The following is a 9849-nucleotide window of genomic DNA, read 5'->3' as shown; positions in this document are numbered from 1 at the left end:
TCAGTTTGCTTGCTCATGTGATTTTCTCACCTATTAAAAGAGAACGAAGGGTTGGTTGACAAGTAGCAGTCCAGGGTATTGCCATGGAATACATTACAATGGGTAGCATGGGTAGAGATGGGGCATTTGCAGTACAGTGTAACTTCAAAAACCTTTTCAAATATTTAACATGTTTTTATCTTTTTTGTTCTTTATAAAGCCAGTGATCAATAGTCATATTTTTTATCTGATTCATAATCCTGCCTGGCCATTAGCTCGAGACTATTGTGATTCCATTTACACAAGACCAAAGTTGCATGGACACAGATACAGATACGGATACAAATACGGATACGGTATTGGATACGGATATGGCCATTTCTCAAGACCCCCAATATGGATACGACTGGATACGACATTCATAAAAAACTCATACACATATTTAACACAATTTTCCAAGTTATTAGAGGAGATTTTCATTACTTCAAAAGCAATATAGACATATAATTGCTACATAAATAATTATACGTTGATTTAACAATTTACAATATGCAAAAATAGTAGAGTTGCATTGGAAGATAATTCTCATTTGATGTAGGTTTTGTTTATGCCAATTTTTTTTTAAAAAAATGTATGAGTGAAGTTTTGTTAAATTAAATTAAGAAGATTTATGTCAAATTTTGAAAAAATCAAATCACATAGTATTTGGCACGGTTGGAAATTAAGGTTTTTTGGGCATGCATGGGTACATTATCCTACGTGTATTCGAGTTGTATCAGATACGTATCCGTTTTGGATACAGGGATACGTGTGCCCAAGGAGGGAAAGAGGATTTTCCGGCTACTCTGCGCAAGACATTTATTAGCATTTTTCAAAGCTTGTAAAATTAATATTATTTTAATATTAAATTACTCTAGGGTCAAATTATATAGGTATAATAGATAATGTTAGGTGTTATCTGGATTGGAATCTGAATGAACTTAGTGATAGTAAGCTTTTATATATATATGCTACTGAAGGGGGTAGCTCCCTTCCATTAATAACCAAGAAATATTACATAGTTCAATTACAAAGAATGTGCAGCAGAATCTGATAGCTTTAGGAACCTCTTGAAGCTGTTTGATCGAGTAGGAGTCAATGTGTCCTTGTTAAAATGCACTAGGTAGGTACCACTTGTCTCTTGTGGTATGCTAGCCATTGTAGACAAATCTCTCCAATATTTCTGTATTATGTATGTGAGCCCATGACAAATTCTCATCTCCACAAACACCCTTATAACATCTTCCTCCACATTGCCAACTTCTAACGATTTTGTTCGCAACTACAAACACAATCGAGCATAGTGAAAAGCTTCCAAATGCATTGGCCATGTTTCTGCAACTCGAATGCTCCCACACCTTGTGCCAAGTCAAAAATATAAAATAGTTCTGTTATGTTTTCAAGACAAATCTCAAATCGTCTCTTGCTCTCTGAGAGGTGCAGAAGCAGAGAGGCACAAAGCGTAGAAACGAAAATCAGACTTCTGGAAACCTTAGCATAGAAGGAATAAGCAGAGAAGATTGTGAGATTCATCTATCCGATATTGTGGAGGACATTTTTACTTTCAAATGCTTTGCGATTATAGGGAAGAACAAATGCAAGGAAGATATATGGCGTTGGGTAAAACAAAATTGGTATATGGTGAAGGAGATTTACTTCATGGCAAGCCAATTTTTCATGGTGGAATTTGGAAGCGAGGTAGAACAAAATGAAATATTGGAGAAAGGGTCATGGTGTATGGGGAATAATTATGTATACACACAGAGGTGGGTATCGAATTTTGATCCCACCATCTTATGCCCTGGGAAAAAATCGTTATGGTTATGCCTCTTCAACCTCCCTTTCGAATTTTGGAGCGAAGGTAGCTTGAGGAAGATTGGTGATAATATTGGTGAAACCCTTGAAATTGACAAGTGTAATGATGATCAAATCTTATATGTTCGATTGAAAGTTTTAACAATGTTCCCCCTTCTGAAGAATTTAAAATTGAAAACCGTGATTGTCAGTTGGCTGCAAAAATTAGAAGTGGAAGATGAAAAGTTTTTTTGCATGTGATGCAAAAAATGAAACCACAATGAAGGGAATTATAAGATCCCCCCAAAAAAACAATGGAAACCGGTAACACAATAGGTGAAAGAACAATGTTAGGGAAAGGAAACACAATCAAATGTTTCGATCCCTACATCTCCCAAGGGTGCAATGGTGGTAGTGGATTTGAATTTAATAGAGAAGAGTACCCATGATGAAGCTGAAAAGGTCGAGCAAGCGATGAGAGAATTTTCACGAATGACAATTGATCTGGGTGATCAATTTGAAGAGGAAAAGATGAAAACTTTGATGGTGATGGACAAAAAAGTGAGTCAAATGGACAATACTTAGGAGGAGACGAGCGACAAATTGGATATTATAGAGAATAGAACCATAAGCCAAACGTTGGCAAAACTGCAAAAGGTTGAAACTGCGAGACCCAAAACTGGGAGAAACACAAACAGTAGGAAAAGGGTGGAGGATGACTTATTGCCAGAACAAACATCCATTAGAACCTACATGACAAGGTCTAAGGGAGGTGATTCCTCCCTTGGGGGACAATGAAGGTCCTCATTTGGAATGTTAGGGGCCTTAATGTCCCTAACAAACGACACATGATCAAGCACCAATTGGAAAATTAGTTGATTGAAATTATTCTATTGTCAGAAACCAAATCATCGAAGGAGGATGTGATGGAAATTGTTAAACACTGTTATGGTTGGATAGGGGAAGCCACATATGCAATTGGTGCATCTGGGTGACTATGCATTATGTGGAAAGCCAAAAAAGTTAAGTTACAACTATTAAATTTAGAGCAAAATTGGATGAAAGTAGGGACAAGTAGTTTGATGTCCAATCTTCAATTTATCTTATACAACATATATGGCTTGGTCAAAATAGGGGAGAAGCAAGAATTATGGAATAAAATACGTAGACTTACAAAGACATGATGAAAAAGTTATTTTGGGAGGAGATTTTATAATGTCCCCTTCTCAGCAGTAATCAACTCAGTTGACCGTTAGCCTATTCCGAAGACTCGTAGGCTAGTCGGAAGCATAAATTAGGGTTTCCTACCTTTGGGAGGATGTTTCGGCATTTTCGATGGCTTGTATGTGGGAGTTTGTCAGTTTTGGTTTTGGATTCCTTACGAGTTTTCGAAAAGCTTCGTGATGATGGTACATGCATAGCAAGGAACAAAGTTTGGCGAACTTACTATTCTTAGTAAGTGGAGGAGAAGGCAACTTACTTCTTTGGGTTTTTTTGGGTTTTCTGAGAGCTTTGCGATGGTATAACATGCAAATCAATTTGAAGACTTTTTTCAGACTAATTATTTTTAGTAAGTTGCGACGACTACTCAGAATGTGGTCAAAATCACTTTGGAAACACTTACTATTTTTAGCACTATGCTATTTATAGTAAGTACTATTTTTGGCAAGTTCCTGTGCTTTAGCTTAGATGACTATTTTTAGCAATACAGTTTAGTAGTCCGGCCTTTGCTCAATGTTGGCAATTGTCAGTAATTGAACAAAGGTATATTTTATTGATTAAGGCTTACATGTATTTTATTTAGACTTGGACGACTTGAAGAGGGGAAATATTATTTTTTATCCTAAGTCTATTTGGGCGAAATATTTAACCTTCCTAATGGGACACCAAAATGCAATTTTATCAATGTTATTTTATAAGCCTTATATTTATCAAAAGGGATGGTGACTAAGGGTGGATAGGAGTTGGGCGCCACATGTCAAGGAGGTGAAATGAAAGGTCATGTGAATTTGGGCGCCATTTGGAGTGGATTTGAATTTGAATTTGGCATGGTGAGAGGCTATAAATAAAGGTCTTGGGTTCTCATTTTGGGGTATCCATGAATATTGCAATGAAGTGCTGCCAGAATTTCAATTGAATGCTTCGAGGAATGCTTACCTCTTAATTGAACGCTTAGCTTCTCACTTGAAAGATAGCGACTAGTTGAGAGTGTGAGATTATTCTTCACTCAAGAGAATAGATGGAGTTCATTGAGGAGTTTATGTTTGACGTTTACTGATTTTTGGTGTGAAGTGTATGAGTTGCAGGTTGCTGGCTTTTAGTGTGGTTGTAAGTGTGTTTTATTTATAAGTCTTTGCGTGGTTCTCCAATGGTTCAAGGTATTCACTCAACCTTTCCCTTTGTCCTAGGCGATTCTTCATGTCAGTTTTCAACTCTTAATTTGGAGTCTTGATTTTTATATTGCAAATCGTAGTTTCTGCCCTAGTCATTCCTTGCGAGAGCTGTCTTGGGATGCATGCAAAATATGTTTGTGTGAGTATGTTGCATTTGGTGGGTCTTAGCATGATCACCTACCTCCTAGATTTCATTTGTAATCAATTTTGAGTTAGTTCGTGGAGTATTGATTGAGTTGTGAGCATTTTAATGTGGTTTAGTATTGCTAGTCTGCGTTTTCCATCTTGTTATTCTTGCATATCAGATCCTGAAAATTGAAGTGTGTAGTGTGTTTTTGAGAGTAGTTAGTCTTTGTAGCTTTGGGTGTGCATAACACATCATTTGTAACGATGGACAGTGATATTCTCTAATATGAAATTCATGCTATGTAATGTAAAGATGATTAGTAGTACTAACAACTATCTTATTCTGAATTGTATCACAAGACCCATTGAATAAGTGGAAGAGGCTGGCTTTGTCGCCTATCTTATCTTATTGTAATGTTGTCCTCCCACTGAATAAGCAGTTGAGTAGATTGTTATTATCATTTTCAGTCCTCTCGCTAAATAAGTGGTTGAGTGATTGTTGTTTACTTCAATCATTTTGGATTTGTAATTGGCTAGTTACACTGCCAAATTGTTGTTAAAATTTCTATTACCTGTTGGATAAGCAGAAGGGGATGGGTTGCCGCCTAACATTGTAATTTCTAGTGGATTATTGAAGCTAACGTTCCCCTTATCACCGTATGCTCTCACCTTCCCACATTGGGCTCTTGGTGATCAGAAAGTGGAAGGGTTACCTTTCAACAGTGTTGTGATTATCTTTTCTAACCCTAATAGGTGCTTTGTGATGTTTGTAACTAGAAATAATTGAAAAAATATATTTCAATGGTATCAGAGTTGGTTTTCCTACTAGCTTGTGCATTCAGTTAATCATAGATCTCCATGAGTGATAGAGAAGTCTATTACTACAACAGAGAGCAGAAGAGACAACAATACCAGATTCCAACAATGCCAGTTGAGGAGACTTTTTCTGAAGTCCTCAGAAACAGAGAATCGATAGTTGACACTATGGCAGAGAGAACAACAAAACAAAATGAGGCTCCTGATGCCAGAACAGAAAGACAGTTTAATGCCATGATGGATATGATTTCACAGTTATTGGCTAAGCTTAATCAAAATGTTGTTGGAACTCTTAACCAACCCACTAATGGCCATGAAGCTAGCACTTCTAACACTCCTGGAGGAAATGGAAGCAATCAAGGGAGTAACCAAGGAGGTCCTAATGGCGGAATTCCTGGAGGACCAGTCTCTAGGCCTTTGCAACTCGTCTTCATACCCAAGGAAGCACCTCAAGATGAAGTGGAGATTCCTACAACTAATGAAATAAGGAATAGCTACATCGAATATGCTTCCCTCCCTACTGAGATCCGGGATATACTCACCTTGGATCAGTTCATGAATCAAAAGATGAAGAGAGGTAGAAGATATGATAAACACCCTCATGCTCCAAGAGACTACCAACAAGCCCTTGGAAAGGTGACTCTAGCCCACTTTGATGGGAGTGATAAGTGTTTCGCTATAGCATGGGTTCAGAAGCTGGACAATTACTTGTCTTTGAGACCAATGATGAAGGAAGATGCCATCAAGTTTGCTACTTTGCATTTGGATGGAGCTGCTCATGAGTGGTGGTATCATGGGTTGGTCACCCTTGGCCATAATTTGATTAACACCTACAATGAGTTCACCAACAAGCTCATTGAAAGATTTGACACTAGGATCGAAATTTCGAGAGCTTGCACAACTGAAACAACAAGGATCATTGGACACCTACATAGCTGATTTCCAAAGACTTGATGTAATGGTGCCAAACATCATGAAGAAGAGACTTGTGGTTCTTTTTATTGAAGGTTTGGAGGAGCCGTTGAAGGGCTGGGTGAAGGCGTTTGATCCACCAACGTTGAATGAAGCTATCAAAAAATCAAGAAGCATGGAGTTGGCTGCCCCTAAGTCTAAATTTCAGTCCAAGCCCTTCCCCTATCGAAAGGACAAGAAGAAATTTTTAAATTAGTCCAAGAAGTTTCCCTCTAGGATGGATGATGAATTGCGAAGAGAGCTCCAGAGGAAGAATCTATGCTACCCTTGCAAGGAACCATGGGCCCTGGGTCACAAGTATCATGGAAAGGGCAATGCGCACTATATGGAAGCCTATTCTGCTGATGGATCGGATTCTGAAAATTCAGAACAACATACTGAAATAGGGGAAAGTGAGTATGAAGAGGTTCCATAAGAGGTTGAAGACAACCATGAAGATAGGGGTGTAGTTGCTCAACTATCCAGTCTTCATAAAAAGGAATCATTTAGAGTCTGGGGAGTGTTGGGAGAGCATCGAGTGATTGCACTTATTGATACTAGAGCAACTCATAACTTCGTAGATGAAAGGATTGTTGCAAAGAGAGGCCTTGTTACTGATGAGGTTGAAGGATTCAAAGTAATGGTGGCAGATGGTTCTACCATCTCTTGCAACCAGATGGTCTCTAATATGTCTTTAAAGTTGGGAAATTATGAAGTCAAGGATGACTTCTTTGTGGTTAGCATTGGAGGAACTGATGATGCAGTGTTTGGCATACAATGGCTGTGATCTCTTGGTGAGATCACTCTCAATATGCAAGCAATGGAGTTGAAGTTTATGTTTGAAGGGAAGAGAGTGGTGTTAAGAGGGATGTCTAATGGAGTCCCTCAAATTGTGTCATTGAAGAGGATGGAGAGGCTAATCCATCATGATCAAGTGGAGTGGGCAGCGGAATGCATGATCATGCCATCCAATCCAATAGAAGAAAAGAGACACTATCCTCCCGATATTCAAGAATTGATCACTAAGAGGAGTAAGGTCTTTGAAAGTCCACCCCCTGAGAGACCTCCTGAGAGAGGAACTGAGCATATCATTGAACTAGAAGAAGGAGCTAAGTCGGTCATCACAAATCCATACCCGTATCCAAAGAAGCAGAAGGATGAGATAGAAAAAGCTATAAAAGAAATTTTGGATATGTGATACATCTGGCCGAGTAAGAGCCCCTTTGCTTTAGCAGTGGTGCTATGTAAGAAGAAGGATGAATTCATGCACATGTGCGTGGATTACCGAGCTCTCAATTAGAAAACCATCAAGAATCAGTACCCTATTCCTAGGATTGATGAGCTCATTGATGAGCTACACGGTGCTATTTTCTTTTCTAAGATTGATCTCAGATTCGGCTATCATCAGATTAGAATGAGGGAATGTGATATTGAGAAGACAACCTTTAGATGCCACTTTGGGCATTTTGAGTTCCTAGTAATTCCCTTTGTGATAACTAATGCTCATGTGACCTTCCAATCTTGTATGAACAATATTTTTCAGAAGCAGTTGAGGAAGTTCGTGCTTATCTTCTTTGATGACATCCTCATTTTCAGTAAGTCATGGAAGGAGCATTTGAAACGCTTGGAGGAAGTACTCAACATTCTAGAGTGAGTCATTGTTTTCCAAAGAGTCTAAGTGTGAATTTGGGATGAAGGAGTTGCTTTAACTTGGCCACATCATCAGTGCAGAAGGAGTTAAGGTTGATCTTGAGAAGATCAAGGCGATAGTTGATTGGCCTCCACCTGAGAACTTGACACATCTGAAGGGGTTCTTGGGTCTATGTGGCTTCTACATGAGGTTTGTGAGGGGCTACTCTCAAATGTCTGCCCCCCTCACGGACATCAGTAAGAAAGGAGATTTTGTATGGTCAGAAAAGGCACAAGAAATGTTTGACAAGTTCAAGGAGATTATGAGCTCGTGCCTCATTTTGGCTATACCAGATTTGACCAAGCCCTTTGAGCTATAATGTGATGCATCAGGAGAAGGTATTGGTGTTGTTTTGATGCAAGAGAAGCATCCAATTGTGTTTGAGAGCAGAAAATTAAGAGGAGTTGAAAGAACTTATTCTATCTATGACAATGAGATGCTTGCAATCATGCATGCATTAGCCAAGTTTAGGCAATACTTGATGGGAAGCAAATTTGTTGTCAAGACAGATCATAATAGTCTCAAACACTTCACGCATCAGAAGGATTTGAATGAATGGAAGAAGAAGTGGGTAAGCTGCATGCTTACAATTTTGACATTGAGTATGTCAAGCGTAAGAACAATATTGTAGTTGATGCACTTTCAAGAAGGCCCCATTTGAGCTCATTGTGTGAGCTTACTGCTGATTGAAAGGACTTGTTGCTTGCTGATTATGCCAAAAATTAGTTTGCAACCAACATTATTGAGGGTACTTTTCATGATGAAAGGTACAAGGTGGTTGATGGGTTGATACTCTACAAGGGGAGAATCTTTTTGTTGCCTGAATCTAAGCTTAAGGAGAAGATCTTGCAGATTTTCCATGACATTCCTCTTGGTGGTCATCAAGGTTATTTCAAGACCTATAGGAAGATTTGTGAGAGGTTCTCATGGAAGGGGTTGAAAAATGAAGTGTTGAGCTATATTAAGGAGTGCCATACTTGACAAATGAACAAAAATAAGCACACTTTTCCAGCTGGTTTGTTGCAACCCTTGCCTATTCCCAATCAAAAGTGGGAAAGTATTCGATGGTCTTCATCACGGGGTTGCTGTGAGCTCATCGCAACGACTGTATCTATGTTGTGGTGGATACATTGACCAAGTTTGCTCTTTTTTTTGCCATCACTAGCTCATTTATATCAACTCAAGTTGCTGAAGTATTCTTTCATGAGGTGTTTAGATTGCATGGGCTGCCTAAGAACACTATAAGTGATAGGGACAACAAGTTCCTAAGCACTTTTTGGAAAGAGGTTTTCAGATTGTGTGGCACAATGCTTACTCCAAGCACGAGCTATCACCCACAGACTGATGGGCAAACAGAGATTGTGAACAAATGGTTGGAAGACTATCTCCGAAGTTATGTTTCAGAGCAACATAAAGCATGGGTGAGATGGCTACATTTAGGGGAGTACTGCTACAATTCTTCCTACCACATGTCCATCAGAATGCCACCTTTCATGGCACTCTATGGCTACAAGGCTCCTAGCTTTGCTAATTTGATGTTTGGAGATAGCAAATCTCCTCAAGAAAAGGATATGGTGCAGCAGTGTAAGAATATTTTGAAGGCTTTGAAGAATAACCTCCGGATTGCACAAAATCAACATAAGTTGTAGGTTGATAAACAGTGTGTTGAGTTCTCATTTGAGGTTGGAGACATGGTCTACCTTAGACTTCAACTCTTTAGATATTCTGCTCTCAAGAAGAGTGGAGCAGAAAAACTCAAGCCACGTTTTTATGGGCCATTTAGAGTCATCAAGAGAGTTGGTGCAATGGCTTATGAGTTGGAGCTACCAATGAGTAGCAAAGTTCATAATGTCTTCCATGTGTCTCACCTCAAGAAGGCACTTGGACACAATGTTGTGGTGGTTTCTTCAGATTTACCTCCCTTGGATGAGGAAGGAGAGTTGGTGTTGATTCCAGAGGAGATCATTGATTTTTGAGAACACTCTTTGAGGAAAAGGACAATCAAAGAGTATTTGGTGAAGTGGAATAATTTGCCTGTGGAGGATGCTACTTGGGAGAATA

This window comes from Cryptomeria japonica, chromosome 10 (assembly GCF_030272615.1).
Source record: "Cryptomeria japonica chromosome 10, Sugi_1.0, whole genome shotgun sequence".
In the NCBI taxonomy this organism is placed as follows: Eukaryota; Viridiplantae; Streptophyta; class Pinopsida; order Cupressales; family Cupressaceae; genus Cryptomeria; species Cryptomeria japonica.
This window is presented reverse-complemented; position numbering follows the sequence as displayed.